Genomic DNA, 9,740 nt, shown 5'->3' on the forward strand with positions numbered 1-9,740 from the left:
TGCATGAAGGACACAGTTGCATACACCATTGTGTGCTGTCAGATGATCACACACCTATATGTCACACAGGTCTTGTCTCTCACAGTCACATCTCAGATGTCACGCTGACCCTCTGAATCATGGACACCCCAGTTGTACGTAACAACAAGCCACTCCCTAATGACACAGAGGCAGACACCTGAGGGCACATGTCACTAAGCCAACCTGCATTTTCATACACAGGAGTGGGATTACAGAGTGTTTCCAAATGCCCGAGAGGAGACATGACTGGTCAGGTCTACGTGAAACAGTGTTTGGCCCTGGACAGTAGTCAGGTGGCTAAGCAAGTGTGACATACTTGATATACATAATCCTGAGGCCCCTAAATTGGAGTCCCCTGCTGCATGGGTTTGTTTGGAATACCCCAGCCACATGTGGCAAGTCAGACCAGCAATTGGAACACATCTCAAGGGCACACACAGATCACATGTCAGATCTCAGGCATTGTGTAAACAATTGACCCACACATGAGACCCACAACAGAGTCACAGGAACAGATGCTGTCCGGTAGCTGAAGCATATCTGACTGCAGGGACACAGTGCCCTAGTGACACAAGCAACAGACTGTAGGGGCCACGCCTGTGGAACAGATGAGGAGGGTGCATCACACAATTGAGGGACCTGAGTATTGTACTACAAGAACTACGTAATGTGGAAGTGTGACCAGGCAAAAAGACTGCTATTAGCATGTCAGACATAGTACACAGATCAGGCATGGACTTACGCCCTTCCTGCTGCTGTCTGGCCTTCAGCTGCCTATCCAGGTCCAGGAAGACCACCGCCAGTATCCGGAGGATGTGGGGAGTCAGAGTCCAGTGTCCGCCCCTCCTGTGTGGAGGTGACAGCTTTAGCTGGACTCTAGCTATCCTCCGGGTCCAGCCCCGAAGGTCCTGCCACCTCTTCTGGCAGTTGTGGATCCGGCGCTTGTAGACCCCCACCGAACGAACAGCCCGGGCGATGGTCAGCCATATTTCCTGCTTCTGGTGGGCATCAACCTGTGAGGATGACAAAGTGAAAACTACATTGACACACGTGCCCCATTTTTGTGCTGCACACATTTGTATAGACATGTCATCATCGCAAAGGGAAATGATTTACACAGGTAGTGCAACCATGGTGAAGGACAAATGCCATGCATGTCTGACATGTTAACAATGCCTGGATAGTTTAAGCTTGCACTAATGCACTTTAGCAGCAGGACACCTATTCATTACATGTACCTACACACTTTGGGAGATGAAAGTAGTCAGTGAGAATGGTTGCCACTGCTTGTACTGCTAGTCAGACAACATGCATAATTAGGAAGGCAGTGGACTGCACACTCACCTGCTCCCCTGGTTTCCCATAGAGCTTGCTGTACTGTGGAAGGAGACCATCCAGCAGGGCCTGGTTCTCCTCCTCAGTGAAGGCTGGGGCCCTCTCCAGAGTACGTGCCATAGCAGGAGCCAGAGGATGCAGAGACAGCAGCAGTGGTAGCAGGGATGTGGTCCAGTAGCATGTAGTGCAGGCAAGTGAGCTCCCTGGGGCCTAGCCAGACTTTTATCTGTGCTGCAGAGGCAGAATCTGTGCCATGTGTCCCAAGTGATAGGTCCAACACGGTTGAATACTATGAATCTGGCCAATCCATTTAAATGTACGACTCGTACACGCCTTCCGCATCGTTCAAATCTTCACCTTTATGAAACACTTGAAATTGCAACATTGTTGAAGGCTTCCAACTGAATTTCCAGTGCACGACTCATACAAGTTTTGAATCCGCATCCGTCTCCATGACAGTCCGGAGCCATTGGGTGCACCTGGCTCGTTCAACTGACTGTACAACGCGTATTTTGAAAGTACACATGCACCTGTCTACATACGATTCAATGGCCAAGGTGTACGCCTGTCTCGGACTATGCCTGTCCGATGCGTATGCATGATGGTCACCCGTGTCGGACCTCATTGCATTCAATGACAAAGCGTACGCACGGCTTGGTCATGAACCGTGCAATGCATACGCATTGTCACCCGCGTCGGACCTCATTGCAAGCAATGGCATGAAACATGCAATGCGTACGCATTGTTACCCACGTCAGACCGTATTGCATTCAATGACAAAGCGCACGCATGGCTCGGTCATGCACCATGCAATGCGTACGCATTGTCACCCGTGTTGGACCTCATTGCAGGCAATGGCAAAGCGTACGCACCGCTCGGTCATGAACCGTGCAATGCGTACGCATTGTCACCCGCGTCGGACCTCATTGCAGGCAATGGCAAAGCGTATGCACGGTTCCCTGGTTCTGCGCATGATGCCTACATTATGAGGAGTAGTCGCATTGCAACGCTGATGTCACAGATGCCAGCTCAGCATGCCTGGCTTGTCGGTGTGTACTGACTGTTTCTCATTGTGTGTGTTTGTCAATGTTGTATTCCGCACTCCTACAAAACTCAGCTACTTGCTCATTTTTGTGTGTGTAGGTGACTCCGGATGCCCAAACATGCCGTGGTTGCTGACACCCCTCAGGAACCCTGTGACACAAGCCGAGATGCGCTAAAATGAGGCACATGGTCGGAGCAGGAGGGTGATTGAGCGGACATTCGGCCTCCTGAAAAGCCACTTTCACTGCCTGGACAAGACCAGAGGGGCCCTCCCATATGAGCCTGCAAAGGTGTGCAAAATAATCCTTGTATGCTGCATGCTACACAACATGGCAGTGCTGAAGGAGGTGCCTCTCATCCAGGATGACGATGACGATGACCAACCTCTGGCACCTGTGGAGGATCCCGGCCTGGGCCAAGATGCCAGTGATGATGAGGATGAGGGTGACGTCCGCTCCCAGCTCATCAACAACTTCTTCACCTGAATGTGAGTTTCAAGGGTTGTTATGTGAATGTATGGAGGTAGCCTGGAATGTGTTGTGGCAGCTCTGTTGCTTTATAAGTGTGTCTGTGTGCCACTTGACTGGATGCGTGCAGTGATGTGTCCATTCAGGTGGTGTGTACTCCACAATAGGGTAGTACTAGTGAGTTTATTTTCAAACATGTGTGAGGGAAGTGAACAGGATGGTGGGTGCTGTACACTGGTTTGGGAATCCAAAGTTCACATTAGAGTTGGAAGTGCTGGTAGATGAAATGTCCTGAGTAAAAGTAAAGTCCATAGTCATCTGCTACATTGGCCCAACATGAACCCTCCATGTCATGTGGGCGAGTTGTGTGCGATTGGACAAGGTGAACGGGTTGCGCACAAAGGACATTGTCCAGAAGAGGTTTAGAGGCCCTGGGGGATGTGCTGGGACATCTGCCTCTCACATGTCCTTCTTCAGACAACCCCTCTTCTTCCGTGGGGGGGATCCTCATGTGCAGGCCTCTGCGGTGCAGGGGACTCACCGCCAGAGTCCTTCTCCCTCCCTGTGGCTCTGGCAGATGGTGTTGCGACAGATGTTGTGACCACACAGAGAGGTGTGGCCTTTTGCTGTTTCTCGAGTTCTTCTCAAGACGTCTACTGGTGAGTCTGGATTCTTGGAGGTCGCCGGTGAACCAGGTAGCTTTTCTGGGGCATTGTCTGTCGGGGTTGCTTAGTGGTGCAAGCTTGTCTGCGCAGCTGGAGATCCATGTGTAGAGTCCTTTGGCTGCAAGGTTGGCATCGATCGATGTGGTGGGGCGACACGGTTGAGGGTGGAGTTGAGTTGTTCCTCAGTGACTTTGCTTCAGTTCCTTTGTGGGGGGCACGGTGCAGGTTTGGGTGGCGTGGGGTTGTCAACGTGGAAGTGTACACAGTGGTGGTCTGTCCAAGGGGGTTGCATGGTGTGGCTGAAGTGGATGTTGTTACCTCCTGTGAAGATGGGGTCGAAGGCATGTCCTGCCTTGTGGGTGGGCATGGTGATGAGCTGTTTCAGTCCAATGTTGGTGAGGTTGTCCTGGAGGCCGGTGGAGTTGAGGTCACTGGGGTTGCCGAGTTGGAAGTTCAGGTCTCTGATGAGTATGTAGTCCATGGAGGCGATAGCGGGGGGAGCAATGAGGTTGGCGATGGTAGTGGTGAATGAAGCACAGGGTCCGGGGGGGTCTGTAAGTGAGGGTGCTGGGGCTGGTCTGAATCTGGAAGTGGAGGTGTTCGATGGTGAGGAAGTTGTCCTTCGTGGTGGAGGTGGAGTGTCGCAGGGAGCTCTTGTGTATGATGACGAGTCCTCCTGGGCGGTTAGGGCGGTCCTCCCTCTGGATCTTGTATACGTCTGGAATGGCGGTGGCGATGTCGGCGTGGAGGTGGCGTTGGTCCAGGTTTATGTAAAGAAGGTGACTTCAGGAGAGAGGGTGATGAGGAGGTCCCAGATCATAACGGCATGTCTGTGCAGGGAGTGCATGTGGAGGAGGATGCACTTCAGGGCTTCAGTGTTGTTGACGTTTGGTGTGGGGGTCGTGGGGGGTGGTCAGCGGTGAAGGATTGGTGCAGTGATGGCAGGAGAACTGGCCGTGGGTGGTGTTCGGCATCGATGGCTGGCAGTTGTCGTTCCCTCTGGGGTTGAGTGTTTGGAGGGCAGTGGAGTTGTAGTGGTAGGAGGTCATAGATCCAGGGTTCCTGGCACTAGCTGCAATTGGGTCATGGATGGGCGCAGATGGGCTTGCCTTTGGCACGCCAGCAGGGTGGACGTGCAGTGGTCCCATTAAGTAGGGGAGGGGGAGAGAAGCGCAGCTGGGAGGCAGGAGCAGGAACCAGCAGGGAAGGAGGGGCCACGGGGGCAGCAGCGGCGGGAAAGGGTACGGAGAGCAACAGGCACAGAAGACAGAAAAATGGCTAAAAATACACACAGGTACAGGTACAACAACTGGCACAATAAGGACAGGCACAATAAAAATACCGTGAAGAGGCTAGAAGGAGGACAGAAAACGGGCACAGAAAAACAGCTAAAAATACACACAGGCACAGGTACAATAACTGGCACAATAAAGACAGGCAAAATGAAAATACAGTGAAGAGGCTAGAAGGAAGACAGAAAATGGGCACAGAAAGACAGAAAAACAGCACAAAGACAGAGACAGACAGCAGCGGCCATCAGAAGAGCAAGGCTCTCCCACTGGACCACCAGGGATGAGGTGCAGGCAGGAGCCTGCGGGTGGAGAAGGGCCAAAAAACCTACCTGCACAGGGGCAGCGGCAGCAGCACTACCGCAGAGCTGCTGGGGGAAAGAGCAGGTCTCTGACCAGGAGGTCAGGGGTCTAGCTCGGTTATCCCAACAGCGGCCACCATTAAGTAGGGGAGGGGGGAGGGAAGGAAGCACAGCTGGATGGCGGGCACCACTGATAACATCTCAAATTATACCATTGATAACAACATTGAGAATTACTCATGGCATGTTCGATGACATCATGATGACGTCACTGATAGCATCCCAAATGACATTATTGATGAAAACACCGGGCATGGTGGAGGCGCAGGTTTCAGTTAGCTCAGTAAATAACAACAGGTACATTTCAGTTTTTTATTTGTTGGAAATGTTATGCTTAATGGACATCTTCACCAAATTACGACGTCACTTTATCCTTATTTTTTTTCAATGATGTGAGATATTGGGTTTTTGATTGACTGGGGTGTTAGCCTTAGTGAATCAATAGCCACAATTTGGCAGGGTGAATCACAAAAAGTAAGTAGGCATGTGTTTTATTTCTGGGTAGCTTGGCATTAAAATAAATCAAGTTTAAACTGCAGTACACAAACAGTAAAAAAGTGAACACACACCACAAAATATTCCAGTACATTTTAATAAATCATTTGACTGCAAAACAACAAGGGCCCGATTCACAGAACTAACTTAAGACAAAATCCTAAACTTACTACCATTTTGTTATTCACAGAATGCACTTACTCATTTTGGTATTCACAGAAGGCACTTACTCATTTCGGTATTCACAGAAGTTAGGAGTCCTAACTTTAGGACTCCTAAATGCCTTCTGTGAATACCGAAAGTCTTAAAATTTGGATTTTTCTCAGTTTAGTAGTAGTATAGTTAGGACTCCTAACTTTAGGACTTCTAAATGCCTTCTGTGAATACCGAAAGTCTTAAAATTTGGATTTTTCTCAGTTTAGTAGTAGTATAGTTAGGACTCCTAACTTTAGGACTTCTAAATGCCTTCTGTGAATACCGAAAGTCTTAAAATTAGGATTTTTCTCAATTTAGTAGTAGTAAAGCTAGGACTCCTAACTTTAGGACTCCTAAATGCCTTCTGTGAATACCGAAAGCCTTAAAATTAGGATTTTTCTCAGTTTAGTAGTAGTATAGTTAGGACTCCTAACTATAGGACTCCTAAATGCCTTCTGTGAATACCGAAAGTCTTAAAATTAGGATTTTTCTCAATTTAGTAGTAGTAAAGTTAGGACTCCTAACTTTAGGACTCCTAAATGCCTTCTGTGCATTCAGAATGCCTTAAAATTAGGATTTTTCTCAGTTTAGTAGTAGTAAAGTTAGGAGTCCTAACTTTAGGACTCCTAAACTGAGAAAAAATCCTAATTTTAAGACTTTCGGTATTGACAGAAGGCATTTAGGAGTCCTAAAGTTAGGACTCCTAACTTCTGTGAATACCGAAATGAGTAAGTGCCTTCTGTGAATACCAAAATGAGTAAGTGCCTTCTGTGAATACCAAAATGGTAGTAAGTTTAGGATTTTGTCTTAAGTTAGTTAAAAAGGAGGTAAAGGCGTGGTATGGGAGTTTTATTACCAACTGAATTCAGGCAGCAATAGTATGTATATGCTTTAAGATACTACTTAAGTGAATAGGTGCAGACCCACTAGTAGAATTTAATTTACAGGCCCTGGGTATGTGGTATATCAATCAACAAAGGATTTATAAGTAAATTAAATAGACAATCAGCTGTAAGCCAATTTGACCATGTTTAGGGGCAGGGCACAAGCCCTTGAGCACTGGTTAGCAGTGGTAAAGTGTCAGAGTCATACGGGCTACAAAAATGAATTCAGCAAAGCGGTGGAGGGTAAAGGAAAAAGATTTAGGGGTGACCCATTGTTGGATCTGGGGGTCTCTAGTTGTCAGATGTAAGTACCTTTGTCCAAATAGAGAACCTTACTTCTTCAGGGTAAGGGGGATACACACTGTTGATAATCCCTGCTCACCCTCTTTGTAGCTTGACATGAGCAGACAGGCTTATCCCCAAGGCAAAGTGTAAAATATTTGTACCAACACTCACAGCAACACAGTGAAACACCACAAATGGATGCTACACAAGTTATTTATAAAAATATAAATCTCTTTATCTTGATTAGGCAAAACGACATAAATTCAACATACAAAAATAGACTCTCTACTAGCAATGGTTCTTTGGTAAACGGTTCATTGTAGCAATGTTCTTTTGTAAAAAGTTCACTTTAGCAATGTTCTTTTGTAAAAAAACATAGTTGTAAAAGTAGAGGCACTTGTAGGCTCAGTATGGCTGTGAACCCTTGTTTCTAGCGTGTGGAAAGCTACTTCAAAAATGGTGCCCTTATGGATAATTGACCCCGCTGTACTCGTAGCACGAAAAGTGCTACCTTTGTTTACTCGGTTTCACTTTTAGGAATCACCCCCTCTCAAGGGGCTAGCACGTGCCAGTCAACACCAGATTTAACAACCCCTGAGGCGGCCCGCCAGCAGTGCGTTGGAACACAACTCCCCTGGGTGCACGCTCCGGTCCCGGATCGGAGCCTGTTACCTTAGAGTAAGAAGGGGGCTTGGCAGTCCGCGCTGATCTCCGGTGAGGTTCCTTTCTCTGTCGTGATGCTCCTCGGCCTCCGGTACAGCTCCGCCCTCGATGACGAGCATGAGGAAGCCCCAGTTGCTAGGGGACGCCTCGCGCTGCACAGGACTCGATGCTGCCCCGCCTGGACGAGCCTCCTTGTTGCTGGGAATCCCTCGACGCTGGGACAAAACCCAGCACTGCTTGGTGGTGATGTTCCACGGACTCCGGGCCAGCGACGGTGAAGGTTGGAAGGGTATTCTCGTGGCTCCTCTCCTCGGCGAACCCGGCCTTGGTCACACAGCTTGAGTTGCAGTGGTGATTACCAAGGACACAAACAGCGATAGTAAAGAGATACCAGCCCTCAGTGCTTTGTCTTGATCACGGGCCCACAGCGGTTATGCATGCAGCGCTCGCGGTACTCGTGGCGAGCAGACAAGCGTGCCAGCAAGCCGGGCTTCACAGCGACACCAACCACATCCTGGGGGGCACACAAATAACCCCAGGGACAGCAGGGACAACAGAGCACAATGTAGGGCGAGTTGCAGAAGTCCTTGGCAAACTTTTGTATCCCTAAGCTTCAACGGGAGGCCAGCTCTTCTCAGGCCCTTGTAGACAGGTATACTTCAGAGGTAGCGAAGCACACAGCACAGCTCCTCTTCAAGCAAGGGGGCACAGCACACAACAGACAACCCCTTAGTCCTCTTCCTCAGCAGTAATAGCAACTGCAGGTCAGCTCCCAGACACTCAGCAGTGGGAGCACTTTTCCTCAGTCTTCGTGGCTGTTCTTCTTTGGCAGGGACTCCTTCTTGATCACAAAGTTTTTCCTAAGCTAAAGTTTAGGGGTTTCAGCTCAGATATTTATACCTCAAAAGTCTTTGTTCTTCATGTGTGAGGGGTCCTGGACCCAGTTCAAACCAGTTCTGGGTGCACTCTGCCAGTACACATCTTCTTCCTTTGTGAGTGTGGGCCAGGGCCATCAGACGCACTGCAGGAGGTAGAGCCAGCAATGTGGAAGGCAGGCACAGCCCTATTCAGACCCAAGTGCTACTCCTCCCACCACTCTACATGCAGATAGGTCCATTCAGCCTAGTGCTGACTCAACCAGCCTCCTTGAGCCACCCCAGCCCCTGCCACTCACAAACCAGACAGTCAATCCACAAACAGGCAGAGGCACAAAGAAAGGTTGAACAAGAAAATAGCCACTTTCTAAAAGTGCGATTTCCAATCTTAGAATTTAAAAACCATCTTCACTAAAAGATGTGTTATTAAATTCTGAGTTCAGGGATACCAGATTCCAACTGTCTATCTTGCTGCTATGGGAAGATATGCAGGTAAACATGTTACACAGCATTCCTCATGTTATCCTTTGGGCAAGATAGCCTTTCAATAGTGAAAAAGGAAATTGGCAGAATTTCATTATCAAGACATGTTACCCACACTAGAACATGTCCTACCTTTCACATACACTGCACCCTGCCTAGGGAGTACCTTGGGCCTACCATAGGGGTGTCCAATGTGTAAGAAAAGGGAAGGGTCAGGCCTGGCAAGTGTGTACACTGGCCAGGACAACATGGCAGTTAACAAACTGCACACAGGCACTGCAGTGGCAGACCTGTGATACCATTTTAGGGCTACTCATGTGGGTGGAACAATTGGTGCTGCAGGCCCACTAGTAGCATTTGAATCACCAGCCCTGGCACACTCATTGCACTTTACTAGGGACCTACTGGTAAAACAAATATGCCAATCATGGATAACCAATCACAATAATAATTTAACCAGGGAGCACTTGCACTTTGGCACTGATCAGCAGTGGCAAAGTGCCGAACGCATCTAAGCCAGCAAAAACGAATTCCAGCACAGTGTCAGAAATACAGGAGGTAGAGGCAAAAAGTCAGGGTAAACCATTCCAAGGATGCCAGGTCTAACACACATCCCCTTCAGCTGAAAGGTGGGGAGAGCTACCCATCCCCTGGGGAGTTCTCATCACTAAGGCGGA

The sequence above is a fragment of the Triturus cristatus genome, chromosome 8, assembly GCF_964204655.1.
Source record: "Triturus cristatus chromosome 8, aTriCri1.1, whole genome shotgun sequence".
Classification (NCBI taxonomy): domain Eukaryota; kingdom Metazoa; phylum Chordata; class Amphibia; order Caudata; family Salamandridae; genus Triturus; species Triturus cristatus.